This window comes from Gambusia affinis, linkage group LG03 (genome assembly GCF_019740435.1).
Source record: "Gambusia affinis linkage group LG03, SWU_Gaff_1.0, whole genome shotgun sequence".
Classification (NCBI taxonomy): domain Eukaryota; kingdom Metazoa; phylum Chordata; class Actinopteri; order Cyprinodontiformes; family Poeciliidae; genus Gambusia; species Gambusia affinis.
The window spans coordinates 29,385,941-29,400,355 of record NC_057870.1 but is presented as its reverse complement, the minus strand read 5'-3'; positions in this window follow the sequence as shown (position 1 = coordinate 29,400,355).

Sequence of the window (14,415 nt, the reverse complement as noted above, 5' to 3'; positions counted from 1 at the left end):
CGCAGGTCCAACGCTTACAGTAAGTCCGTGGTTCCACCCAATCGTATTACATCAGATAAAAATCTGGCAAAGAAATAGATTATCTAAAAATCACAACATGTCCTGCAGTCATGAGATTATTTAAAATAGCTTACCCTAACAAAAGAAGACAATTAAATAAATTAAAGAGACAGGGCAAAGATTTCTACTGGCAAGCTTTGTCTTTTTTTATATGAACAAAGAGATTCTCCAGCTCTATAAACTCACCTCTATAACTTTCTGAGTTATGTCCTTTTTCATAATAAACAGTCTTGCTATAGCTTTATGTGAATTTATACTGCCTCAAGAAAAAGTGCTGTCATTATTGTCATTTACATTTACATTAAACCATTCTTTAGTTATACATACTCTGCTTCTCAGAGCCCAGAGACCTTTTTTTTCTGTATTGATTATGAGCTCCATATTTTTACTCTTTTCCTTTGGTCTTTGGCTGCTTTAGACTTTGGATATCTGTTCCTAACACCCACAACTGTCTACAGGAGACAGACAAAATCTGAATGTTACATCTTTAAGAAAGAAATGGAAAAATCTTGATGCAGGACCAGAGTGAGCCATCCTCAAGTTGTCAGCTGACACTGTCCTGGTCTTTCAGCGTCTTTGTGACACTGGTGGCAACAACGTGACTAAACATCCTATTTAAACTTGAATATGACCTAATTTGTTGACACAACTAGTCCCTGAAGTTTTTCACTCTTTTCATATCTACATGACTCAGATGCCAGAGAAGACAGACTAAACAGTCACAAAACATTTTGTATGAAAACTATTGGGTCTAAAACTGAGTTAAAAGCAAAACATCTATGCTCAAAGTAAATATTACAACATTTAACATAAAATAATTATCAAAACTACTTTTGATAAAATAAAGTTAAATTAAAACAAACAAGAAATTAACTACTCAAATATTTGATGTTTACTGTAATTATATTAATATTTATAACAAAATTTGGAAATAGGTAAATATAGGAATATACATTTTTCTGCACCTACTCCTGCATTGCTTGTTCTTTATTTTTGCAGCTTGTTTGGGAACAAACTGCGTGACCACGGAGTGCTGACCCTCTTGAGTGGCGTAGCGGAGCTGCAGGATCAAACTGCAGCAGCTGCCGCAGCCATCTACCAGACGCTGCCTTTCCCATTAGAGCAAAATGCGCTGCTGCAGCTCCCCACTGGCTGGAGCTCTTTTAGGGCTTTTACGCTTCTGGAACTGGATATTGGTGGAAATGGCCTCGGCAGCGATGGGGTCAAGGTTTTAGCATCATACATGAGATCCCACTCACAGCTGCAGTACCTGGGGCTGGCACAAACAAATGGCGCTGATCTGTCTGCGTGGAAGGAACTTTTTGACAGCCTGAAAGGCAACAACTCTCTGACTCAGATCATCCTAGATGAGAACAATCTGGGGGACCCTGGAGTTAGGCTGCTGGCAGACATGTTGAAAGAAAACACCAGTCTGCAGCAGGTGGACCTCGACAGGAACGGCATCAGCGATGTGGGAGGAAATGACATCATGGGGGCGCTGCTCTGCAGGACTCAGGTACCCTTGACACATCTTAGCCTTGATGAGAACACCATAAGTGAAGGATTGATGAGCAGAATACAGGAGCAGACAAAATTCAAATAAAGCCTGCAAGAAGAACTGAGTAAGGTTGAAAAACACCAACAAGTTGTACAAATTAAACAGCCTTGATCCCTGGTGTTCACTGTTTGATGACAGATGAACAAACTGACTCATTGGATTTGTTTTATCATCAAACACATACACTCACACAAATGTCTCTTCCTTCCTACAAGTGGGTGGCCCTGTGAAGAAACGCTGCCTCTCGGTTTGGAGCAGGCAGGTAGTGTAGGAGGTCTGTTTGCTTTTGAGCCGCACTGCGGTGTGGAGGCATTTTCAAAGACGTTTCAATGAACTGAATCTTTCTTCTGTGCAGCAAGGTTACATCTGCACCTTCACCTTCCCAGCAGCATGCCCCGCTGCGACTCAACACCCACCTCTTCTAAAACCGACTTCATCGCGGGGCTCACCGATACCTCTGTCATTTTATTGAATAATTTGCTTCCTCTTCACCAAAAAGAAACCGCTATGAATCAGTCCACCCACAGTATTTACGGGTGGATGACTTACCCGCAGCATTCCCACCTCAGGACTTTACAGCAGTCGTCAACACATGCCGATCTTCACTCCTCCAAAACAGAAGATTGGTACAGACGGCAAAGCCGTGACACATCACCAACCCTCATTTAGTTCTCCTTGTCTTTTCACGTGCTAGACAGAGCTTCTATTCAGAGTGCAACGGAGATAAAAAAGACAAAACTGGGGAGAATTTATGTGAATCCCAAGGCCATCATCTCATTGTTCTATCATCACAGACATTCTGAGAATAACTGTACCTGTGATCAAAGCTTGTCAGGGTGGTAATTATCTCGTCCTCTCAGGGCTGCCATCGGTGAATCTGTCAAAACCAACCCGTCCATATTTCATCTGCAGTCTTAGCAAATTCCTTTTTGTGGAGCCCTGACAAAGATGCCTCCAGAAGGATGACAGATAAATGAGACTGACGTTTCTGAAGATAACATCCATGCTTTGCTGTTTTAGACTGAGTTTCTGTTTGGAATGTTACAAGGTGCCATGAAAATGTTTTTGCCTCCTTAACGGTTTGTTCTTTCAGCTTTTTTAAACCACTTAAATCTTTCAGATCAAACAAATTTTACAGTCAGACCAAATTGACCTGAGCAAAACTAAAATGCACAAATCAACAATTCCTCAGCAAGAAGGCTTCAAGTAGCTGGGTTTAGACAAATACTCTGTTCTTCACAATCGTCATTTGAAAACTGCCCGTTGTATTCAACCAAATACTTATTCAAGACACTGTACATTTGTTAGTCTAGGAAGTTTGTTAAGACACAGGTTTTTTTCTAATTTTTTACTATTTTAAGGTCTCTGTACGCACATTTGAATTGAAGAAAGAGGTACACCTTTAAGCCTGGATGAGAATAGGCTGGTAAACAGGACCTGCCCTGTAATTCAAAGACTCCTTCGGTTAAGGCGTTGTGCGTCTCTGTTACAAAAGAACCTCACATCACTGATCCCATTGTCTGTCTGCTCATGTACTTGAAAGAAATCCTGCAGCATCACAAGCTTCTTTCAGCTACTTTTCAAAGAACAAGACCTTCAACCACAAAGACTCAATCTGGAAGGAATTTTCTGTGCGCTGTTCAGCCAGTTGAGGTTGTTCAGTCTGTCCATTTATTGTGGAATAATAAAGTTAAATGCACAGATTATTGATTTTCTGCAATTGTCGTGTTACTAGTAAATAAATGCCCTAAATCTTTGAAAAGAGAATGACTTATTTATTCTGTTATATGGTAAAGTCCATGTTTGTGCACACAGTTGGAGCCATTAAAGCTGCTTCTGATTCTTCTGAGCAGGCTGCAGCTGATACACAGGTACACAGGAGTTCATTTTCAGGTAACTGATACTTTGCTTGAAGCAAGCTGCAAAATAAAAACAAAGTCTTGGAAATTGAGTTTCTTGACTCTGACTGAAGGCAAAAATAAAACAAATAAAGTGAACAATGGTTCACTGTTCAGACTTTGTTTAGGTTTTCAGGGGAGGGTGATGTAATTTATTCTCACTGAACTAAAAGGTCAGTGTCTGTTTGCTGAACCGATTCTTTTTTTGTGTCCTTACAAACTCAGTTTCTGGATGAATAATGGTGCGCTTCAAAATCTTTAGTTAGTTTGCAGAAATCCTTTTGGCGTTGCTGTAAGATCTTCTTGACAATAGTTTAATCAGCAGATAGAGGTAAGTTTAAAATGGGGTAAACAGACATTGGATTCCACAACCATGTTTATGACAACATCTTATGTTATACAATAGAAAATTATATTTGATAGCTTTTTACATAGTGGCTGCAACTCTAAATTTCCCCTGGGTTTCCCTCTGGTCATTTTGAACTAAGTTGCTTGACTACTCTGTCTGGAAACCATTGCTTTTCGATCTGGACAAGTTCATACATCAACACTTTTTCAAACAGGAAAATATTCTTGACAGCAGCTTTTAAATTACACTCCTTCCAAATTGAAGACTAAAGTTCTTCATAACACAAACCTTGTTCCGTGATAATTTAGTTCAGAAGGGTGGGCAAGTCGGTGTATGTTTGTGAATGTCAAACACAGCATCCAACTTTTCATGTGGTGTACTTTCATTTACAGAAAACAAAGAATAGAGGGGTAGCTGCAAGGTCGTCAAACCCTTTGTGTCATAAAAGTTGGCTCTGTATTTGTTTTATCCACTCAATCCAAAGGGTTTGTAATTCAGCATCTTTTTTTTAAACTATCCCTGAGACACTCTACAAGCCCCAAACTGTTGCCAGGCTTTGTTGCATGCTAATTAAGCAGACTAAGTTCAGATTAAGACAATAATGAGCAAAGTAAAGCAGAGAACATCTGAGCTGTTGTGGTAAACATGGAGAGGAGAGCAGGAAGTTTATGTCATCTGATATTTGAAGCCTGCAATGCAGCTGCAGGTGAAACAGCATGACGGAGGATGAATGTGGGAGTCTCCTTTTCCACTCAAAATTAGGATCATGTGTTCAGGCTTAAGTAAAATTTATTTTTGTGAAAGTTGGGGCAATATGCTACTACACAAAAACATCAGAGAGGAGGTTTTATAACTTTTCCAATTCCTTAACTTCTAAGATTAAACTCTTCTCTGTTGTGTAAACTGGCATGTTCTCTGCAGTGTAGAACAATACATTCTGATGTTGGTGAAGTGAAAGTTTTGCTGTCTACTCCAACAAAGGATCCTGCTGCCGTTTGACATTCGGCAGAGAGAGCTGGTTTTTCAAGATGGATTATTCATCAGCATTTTGATCCTCTGCTCAAATGTCACCACAACAATACGTCCAACTTTCCGGCAGCGCTTGTCTTCCTGCAGCTCTGCAGGCAATGTGGCCTTCAGACAGATTAAGACGTTTTAGTCCACACACATTGTTTTCCATTCTGTTGGTGAAGTAAAGTCCTTGTACAGTGACATACAGTTTTCTGAATAAAATTTAGGGATCACAACACAAGAATTGTCTAAATTAACAGGATTATGTAGCATGCAGAAAAAAATTAATGACCATAATTATAACAAAAATATTTAACTCATGTAAATATGTTTAGTGGCTTTAAATGGTGGCTCCTAGAAGAATGTGCCTGACATCCAAGATCCAAAATAAGTACACAAACCATAAATACACTTTCAAATGATCTGGGGCTTACATAGTCTGCAACTCATTCTCTCCTAAAGCCATATCACATAAAATCTGAGTTCAGGTCCTGCTGATTGAAAACAAGCCCATGGGTCTTCAAACTCCAGTAATATGTCAGTCGTTCTTGCATTAATTTAGTTTATTGTGCAAATATCTTAGTACACTTGAAATAATAACACACAAACTTATATTTCCTGCTGAAAAGTTACTTGTAATGTAAGTAGTTCTGTCTTATTTCATGTGTAGTAATATATTTCCACTAGAAACTAAACCAAAAATGCCCTGTGACAGACTGGCGACCTGTCCAGGGTCTGCCCAGCCTCTCGCTCAAAACTTTTGCTGGAGACAAGCACCAGCACCTCCCAACCCCACTGAGGACAAGGATGTTAGAAAATGGATGGATGGACTAAACCAAAAACACCTGAAGAGATTTTATGCTTTTGCAGTGTGCCGTTATCTTACAACAAACCTAAATTACTTTAGAACACAGCATCTTGCTTTAATAATGTAACACCTTTTTTCTTGTGTTGTGAACACAGTTTGATGCCATGATGACGGTGTTGAGCACATCTGATGAGGTTGAGCAGCTGGTTCTGAGGAACACTGAACTGACAGATGACCTTTTGTTCAGTCTCGCGGGAGTTCTGAAGAGCAGTGCGTCTGAAGTCACGTTGCTCAATCTCAACCTGAACCTCATTGGGCCCTACGGCGCTCACATCCTGCTGGACGTCCTGAGAGTAAAGCCGCAGGTCCAACGCTTACAGTAAGTCCGTGGTTCCACCCAATCGTATTACATCAGATAAAAATCTGGCAAAGAAATAGATTATCTAAAAATCACAACATGTCCTGCAGTCATGAGATTATTTAAAATAGCTTACCCTAACAAAAGAAGACAATTAAATAAATTAAAGAGACAGGGCAAAGATTTCTACTGGCAAGCTTTGTCTTTTTTTATATGAACAAAGAGATTCTCCAGCTCTATAAACTCACCTCTATAACTTTCTGAGTTATGTCCTTTTTCCGCAATAAACAGTCTTGCTATAGCTTTATGTGAATTTATACTGCCTCAAGAAAAAGTGCTGTCATTATTGTCATTTACATTTACATTAAACCATTCTTTAGTTATACATACTCTGCTTCTCAGAGCCCAGAGACCTTTTTTTTCTGTATTGATTATGAGCTCCATATTTTTACTCTTTTCCTTTGGTCTTTGGCTGCTTTAGACTTTGGATATCTGTTCCTAACACCCACAACTGTCTACAGGAGACAGACAAAATCTGAATGTTACATCTTTAAGAAAGAAATGGAAAAATCTTGATGCAGGACCAGAGTGAGCCATCCTCAAGTTGTCAGCTGACACTGTCCTGGTCTTTCAGCGTCTTTGTGACACTGGTGGCAACAACGTGACTAAACATCCTATTTAAACTTGAATATGACCTAATTTGTTGACACAACTAGTCCCTGAAGTTTTTCACTCTTTTCATATCTACATGACTCAGATGCCAGAGAAGACAGACTAAACAGTCACAAAACATTTTGTATGAAAACTATTGGGTCTAAAACTGAGTTAAAAGCAAAACATCTATGCTCAAAGTAAATATTACAACATTTAACATAAAATAATTATCAAAACTACTTTTGATAAAATAAAGTTAAATTAAAACAAACAAGAAATTAACTACTCAAATATTTGATGTTTACTGTAATTATATTAATATTTATAACAAAATTTGGAAATAGGTAAATATAGGAATATACATTTTTCTGCACCTACTCCTGCATTGCTTGTTCTTTATTTTTGCAGCTTGTTTGGGAACAAACTGCGTGACCACGGAGTGCTGACCCTCTTGAGTGGCGTAGCGGAGCTGCAGGATCAAACTGCAGCAGCTGCCGCAGCCATCTACCAGACGCTGCCTTTCCCATTAGAGCAAAATGCGCTGCTGCAGCTCCCCACTGGCTGGAGCTCTTTTAGGGCTTTTACGCTTCTGGAACTGGATATTGGTGGAAATGGCCTCGGCAGCGATGGGGTCAAGGTTTTAGCATCATACATGAGATCCCACTCACAGCTGCAGTACCTGGGGCTGGCACAAACAAATGGCGCTGATCTGTCTGCGTGGAAGGAACTTTTTGACAGCCTGAAAGGCAACAACTCTCTGACTCAGATCATCCTAGATGAGAACAATCTGGGGGACCCTGGAGTTAGGCTGCTGGCAGACATGTTGAAAGAAAACACCAGTCTGCAGCAGGTGGACCTCGACAGGAACGGCATCAGCGATGTGGGAGGAAATGACATCATGGGGCGCTGCTCTGCAGGACTCAGGTACCCTTGACACATCTTAGCCTTGATGAGAACACCATAAGTGAAGGATTGATGAGCAGAATACAGGAGCAGACAAAATTCAAATAAAGCCTGCAAGAAGAACTGAGTAAGGTTGAAAAACACCAACAAGTTGTACAAATTAAACAGCCTTGATCCCTGGTGTTCACTGTTTGATGACAGATGAACAAACTGACTCATTGTGTGGAGGCATTTTCAAAGACGTTTCAATGAACTGAATCTTTCTTCTGTGCAGCAAGGTTACATCTGCACCTTCACCTTCCCAGCAGCATGCCCCGCTGCGACTCAACACCCACCTCTTCTAAAACCGACTTCATCGCGGGGCTCACCGATACCTCTGTCATTTTATTGAATAATTTGCTTCCTCTTCACCAAAAAGAAACCGCTATGAATCAGTCCACCCACAGTATTTACGGGTGGATGACTTACCCGCAGCATTCCCACCTCAGGACTTTACAGCAGTCGTCAACACATGCCGATCTTCACTCCTCCAAAACAGAAGATTGGTACAGACGGCAAAGCCGTGACACATCACCAACCCTCATTTAGTTCTCCTTGTCTTTTCACGTGCTAGACAGAGCTTCTATTCAGAGTGCAACGGAGATAAAAAAGACAAAACTGGGGAGAATTTATGTGAATCCCAAGGCCATCATCTCATTGTTCTATCATCACAGACATTCTGAGAATAACTGTACCTGTGATCAAAGCTTGTCAGGGTGGTAATTATCTCGTCCTCTCAGGGCTGCCATCGGTGAATCTGTCAAAACCAACCCGTCCATATTTCATCTGCAGTCTTAGCAAATTCCTTTTTGTGGAGCCCTGACAAAGATGCCTCCAGAAGGATGACAGATAAATGAGACTGACGTTTCTGAAGATAACATCCATGCTTTGCTGTTTTAGACTGAGTTTCTGTTTGGAATGTTACAAGGTGCCATGAAAATGTTTTTGCCTCCTTAACGGTTTGTTCTTTCAGCTTTTTTAAACCACTTAAATCTTTCAGATCAAACAAATTTTACAGTCAGACCAAATTGACCTGAGCAAAACTAAAATGCACAAATCAACAATTCCTCAGCAAGAAGGCTTCAAGTAGCTGGGTTTAGACAAATACTCTGTTCTTCACAATCGTCATTTGAAAACTGCCCGTTGTATTCAACCAAATACTTATTCAAGACACTGTACATTTGTTAGTCTAGGAAGTTTGTTAAGACACAGGTTTTTTTCTAATTTTTTACTATTTTAAGGTCTCTGTACGCACATTTGAATTGAAGAAAGAGGTACACCTTTAAGCCTGGATGAGAATAGGCTGGTAAACAGGACCTGCCCTGTAATTCAAAGACTCCTTCGGTTAAGGCGTTGTGCGTCTCTGTTACAAAAGAACCTCACATCACTGATCCCATTGTCTGTCTGCTCATGTACTTGAAAGAAATCCTGCAGCATCACAAGCTTCTTTCAGCTACTTTTCAAAGAACAAGACCTTCAACCACAAAGACTCAATCTGGAAGGAATTTTCTGTGCGCTGTTCAGCCAGTTGAGGTTGTTCAGTCTGTCCATTTATTGTGGAATAATAAAGTTAAATGCACAGATTATTGATTTTCTGCAATTGTCGTGTTACTAGTAAATAAATGCCCTAAATCTTTGAAAAGAGAATGACTTATTTATTCTGTTATATGGTAAAGTCCATGTTTGTGCACACAGTTGGAGCCATTAAAGCTGCTTCTGATTCTTCTGAGCAGGCTGCAGCTGATACACAGGTACACAGGAGTTCATTTTCAGGTAACTGATACTTTGCTTGAAGCAAGCTGCAAAATAAAAACAAAGTCTTGGAAATTGAGTTTCTTGACTCTGACTGAAGGCAAAAATAAAACAAATAAAGTGAACAATGGTTCACTGTTCAGACTTTGTTTAGGTTTTCAGGGGAGGGTGATGTAATTTATTCTCACTGAACTAAAAGGTCAGTGTCTGTTTGCTGAACCGATTCTTTTTTTGTGTCCTTACAAACTCAGTTTCTGGATGAATAATGGTGCGCTTCAAAATCTTTAGTTAGTTTGCAGAAATCCTTTTGGCGTTGCTGTAAGATCTTCTTGACAATAGTTTAATCAGCAGATAGAGGTAAGTTTAAAATGGGGTAAACAGACATTGGATTCCACAACCATGTTTATGACAACATCTTATGTTATACAATAGAAAATTATATTTGATAGCTTTTTACATAGTGGCTGCAACTCTAAATTTCCCCTGGGTTTCCCTCTGGTCATTTTGAACTAAGTTGCTTGACTACTCTGTCTGGAAACCATTGCTTTTCGATCTGGACAAGTTCATACATCAACACTTTTTCAAACAGGAAAATATTCTTGACAGCAGCTTTTAAATTACACTCCTTCCAAATTGAAGACTAAAGTTCTTCATAACACAAACCTTGTTCCGTGATAATTTAGTTCAGAAGGGTGGGCAAGTCGGTGTATGTTTGTGAATGTCAAACACAGCATCCAACTTTTCATGTGGTGTACTTTCATTTACAGAAAACAAAGAATAGAGGGGTAGCTGCAAGGTCGTCAAACCCTTTGTGTCATAAAAGTTGGCTCTGTATTTGTTTTATCCACTCAATCCAAAGGGTTTGTAATTCAGCATCTTTTTTTTAAACTATCCCTGAGACACTCTACAAGCCCCAAACTGTTGCCAGGCTTTGTTGCATGCTAATTAAGCAGACTAAGTTCAGATTAAGACAATAATGAGCAAAGTAAAGCAGAGAACATCTGAGCTGTTGTGGTAAACATGGAGAGGAGAGCAGGAAGTTTATGTCATCTGATATTTGAAGCCTGCAATGCAGCTGCAGGTGAAACAGCATGACGGAGGATGAATGTGGGAGTCTCCTTTTCCACTCAAAATTAGGATCATGTGTTCAGGCTTAAGTAAAATTTATTTTTGTGAAAGTTGGGGCAATATGCTACTACACAAAACACATCAGAGAGGAGGTTTTATAACTTTTCCAATTCCTTAACTTCTAAGATTAAACTCTTCTCTGTTGTGTAAACTGGCATGTTCTCTGCAGTGTAGAACAATACATTCTGATGTTGGTGAAGTGAAAGTTTTGCTGTCTACTCCAACAAAGGATCCTGCTGCCGTTTGACATTCGGCAGAGAGAGCTGGTTTTTCAAGATGGATTATTCATCAGCATTTTGATCCTCTGCTCAAATGTCACCACAACAATACGTCCAACTTTCCGGCAGCGCTTGTCTTCCTGCAGCTCTGCAGGCAATGTGGCCTTCAGACAGATTAAGACGTTTTAGTCCACACACATTGTTTTCCATTCTGTTGGTGAAGTAAAGTCCTTGTACAGTGACATACAGTTTTCTGAATAAAATTTAGGGATCACAACACAAGAATTGTCTAAATTAACAGGATTATGTAGCATGCAGAAAAAAATTAATGACCATAATTATAACAAAAATATTTAACTCATGTAAATATGTTTAGTGGCTTTAAATGGTGGCTCCTAGAAGAATGTGCCTGACATCCAAGATCCAAAATAAGTACACAAACCATAAATACACTTTCAAATGATCTGGGGCTTACATAGTCTGCAACTCATTCTCTCCTAAAGCCATATCACATAAAATCTGAGTTCAGGTCCTGCTGATTGAAAACAAGCCCATGGGTCTTCAAACTCCAGTAATATGTCAGTCGTTCTTGCATTAATTTGGTGTGAAATGTTTTAGATGAGATGTCCATAGTACCGTGACAGTGAAATACAAACACCCATGTTGCAGCCCTAGTGGAAGATAATAAAAGAGTTAAAAACATGGTGAAAAAATATGTGCTGCAGCCGGGTCCCCTAAACGAATGGACAGGAATACTAATTTATCACTTCTTAAGAGTTCAGTACCCCTATTTAATCTCTGATTGATCCAATAAAACTTTAAGATCCATTGTTTTTGTGTACTTTGTGGTAAGTGAGAGCAGCAACCTTTGCTAAAAAGCTGTTTGTCCGAAGTCGACGGGTAATTGCAGTTTGTTTCCTCTATTAACTCAGGCTTATTGATTTTTTTTTTCATGACTTGGGGTTGCACAATCGGCTGTAAAAACCTTTAAACATCACCGTTTAAAGGTGAAAATTGCTCTTGTGTTAGCCAAAATTTGCCTTATTACACATTTACCCAAACACAGAACAGCTTTATAATTCATTGGAGTTGGACTTTGCTCCCTTTATCAAAAATGTTCCACTATGGTAATGACCAGCCCTTATATTCATAAATCTGCAGCTTGTATAGCCTGTAAGACACTTGTCTTACTCAAATATGCTGCCAGTAGTGGTGACAGTGTTGATGGTAGCAGTGAAATTGCATCAAATTTGCTATGCTGTGTGGCAAAAAGCCCAAACAGGACAACAAACAAGTTGTTTATTTGAAGGAAGACAATAAAGAGTTAGCTCAAAAACTAACTACTCTCTTGTTTTTAAGCTGCTCCTGGTCATTACTTTTATTATCACTCGATCTTCCAAGTATTTCAACCTGGGGGTTAGTGTGGATCACACTTCTGTTGCTGATTTACTTTCCTCCCACCTTCACCTTTATACCTGCCTTTAGGGAAACTCCTGCAGTCATCTACATGTCACTTCCAGCTCCTCAGTTCTTCTCGTACCTTCTTCACCTCTATATCCCTTCTTAAATCTTTGACCTCTTGACACTGCTGGCAGATTCTTTTTCCTTTGTCCAGTTTTCTCTCAGGGGAAAAACTAATTTCAAAGTCCAGTCGTTAACCCTAATAAACGCTTGCGCTCATTTTGAGTACTACTGATCTTAAGGGGCAGCACAACTCAATTCCAAGCTCATCTTTTCATTTGTGTTACTTCCTCCAGTTTTATTTGCACTGTGGGAACTATTTTGTTGATTTATGAAAGGATAGGATTTTAATTTTCCTTTTAAACAAAAGCAACAATTCAGCATGTTCATTCATATAGGCCACTCAAAAGTAAACAAAAAAAACAAAATACAATGCATTAATTTTAAAATATAAATATTATATTAACTTTATAATTTGATAATAACAGATAATATTTTCTGCTTAAGGCTTAACTTCTTGTGGAAAATTTCCTGTCCTAATGTATGGAATGAGTAAATGGAGCACCAGGGCATGATCTTATTGGATCCAGCTGTGCCTCCTCAGAGGTTGCCTGCACTCAAATTCCCAGGACACAAGAGCAGAACAACAAAGGCCTGTGTTTATCTAACCAGAGTTTCCATCACTGGAAAATGGCAAGGAAGGATGTGTGTGAAATGCATTTTTTGGTACTTATTGTAAAAATAGAACTTCAAGTGCTTTCAATCTTACCAAGTACTTTGCTTTATCTAATTAACATAAATCTATATGTGATAACATGCCAGTTATTCAGTGAATGAAATAAAATTATATGGATAGTTTACACAGATGATTTTTACCCTGGATTGCAGGAAAACTCTTCCTGAACAGCTGGCAGGGAAGAAAAATAATAATTTATTTATAAAATACTTGTTTAAAATATAACCCTCCACTGGTCAACACCGCATTAGCTCTAAAAATGTTTTCTATTCTGGACCACCAGAATACTGTTTTGTTCTGTCCACAAAAACAATACCTGTCTCTAGAAAATCATTACATGACAAAGTTTAGCTAAGTAACCTTTAAACAGTAGTCTGTATCTTTATACATTTTGTTCAAAACTGATACAACTCAAGAGTTAATTGTTTGAAATTACCCTAACTAAATGATATTATTAAGAAATGCCTCAGTAAAATGTAAAAAAAACCTTTATATATTCAGTAGAAATTAAAGGTCTTGGAGTTGAGCGCTTGGGAATTCTGAAAGAGTGACAACTGCACTGATGGTTTTGGTTGTTGACAGTAAAGCTTAAGCTGCAGGAACCCTTTAAAGGTTCCTAGTCCATGTCTTCCTGGATTTCCATCACAGCAACCTTGAAGTAAACAGAACACCAGGTCAACGGGTCAAAAAGTCTCAACTGGGATGATGAGTGAAAATTGTAGGGCAGTAAAGTGGTCAAAGCATTTTATATCTACATTCCTTCCACTGTTTTATCATAATAGTGTATAATAACCATTAAAATGCTTTAAAAATATGCTGCAACTTTATAAGTCTGTGTTGAAATCATATCTTCATATGAAGGCATGTGAATACTTTCAGAAGCTTCAGATTTGTTGTGTAAGTATAATTTTCTTGGTCTTGTTTGGACCCAGGAGTGACTATAATGTCTGTAATTATCAAGCTGCGAAAACATAACCTTATATGCAGGTGTTTTTATTATACATGAGATCCTTCAGTGCCTGACCTCTCCTCCACTTTAGTACAATATTAATGAGTTATTTTGGTTCCCCATGGTTGTTTTCAATATGAATAAACTCTACTAAAAAATAAAAAGAGATGAATAGTAAATTCCATTTTTATGCTAACACTATAAGAAATAAGACGACAAGAAAATTACCTTGTATGATTTGACTGGAAAGGACCGAACGGAAAACATCACTTGCTTTGTTGTAAAACTGAAAATAAAGCGCTAAAGCTCAATAAAAACCCTTTTATGCCCTCCAACATCTGCTATCACCTGTTCTTGGGTTCAGTGTAGCAGAACTTATTCAGGTTTCAAACTCGAGTCTAAAAAGAATTGTCTCTAGCTGCTAGTATTTCTTAAATCTTTCTTTGATTACTTCTGTTTGGAACGTGCAAATCCAAGTTAAACAGTAGAGTTCAATGAGTTGCTATTATGGGGACAAATCACGTGATGGAGCA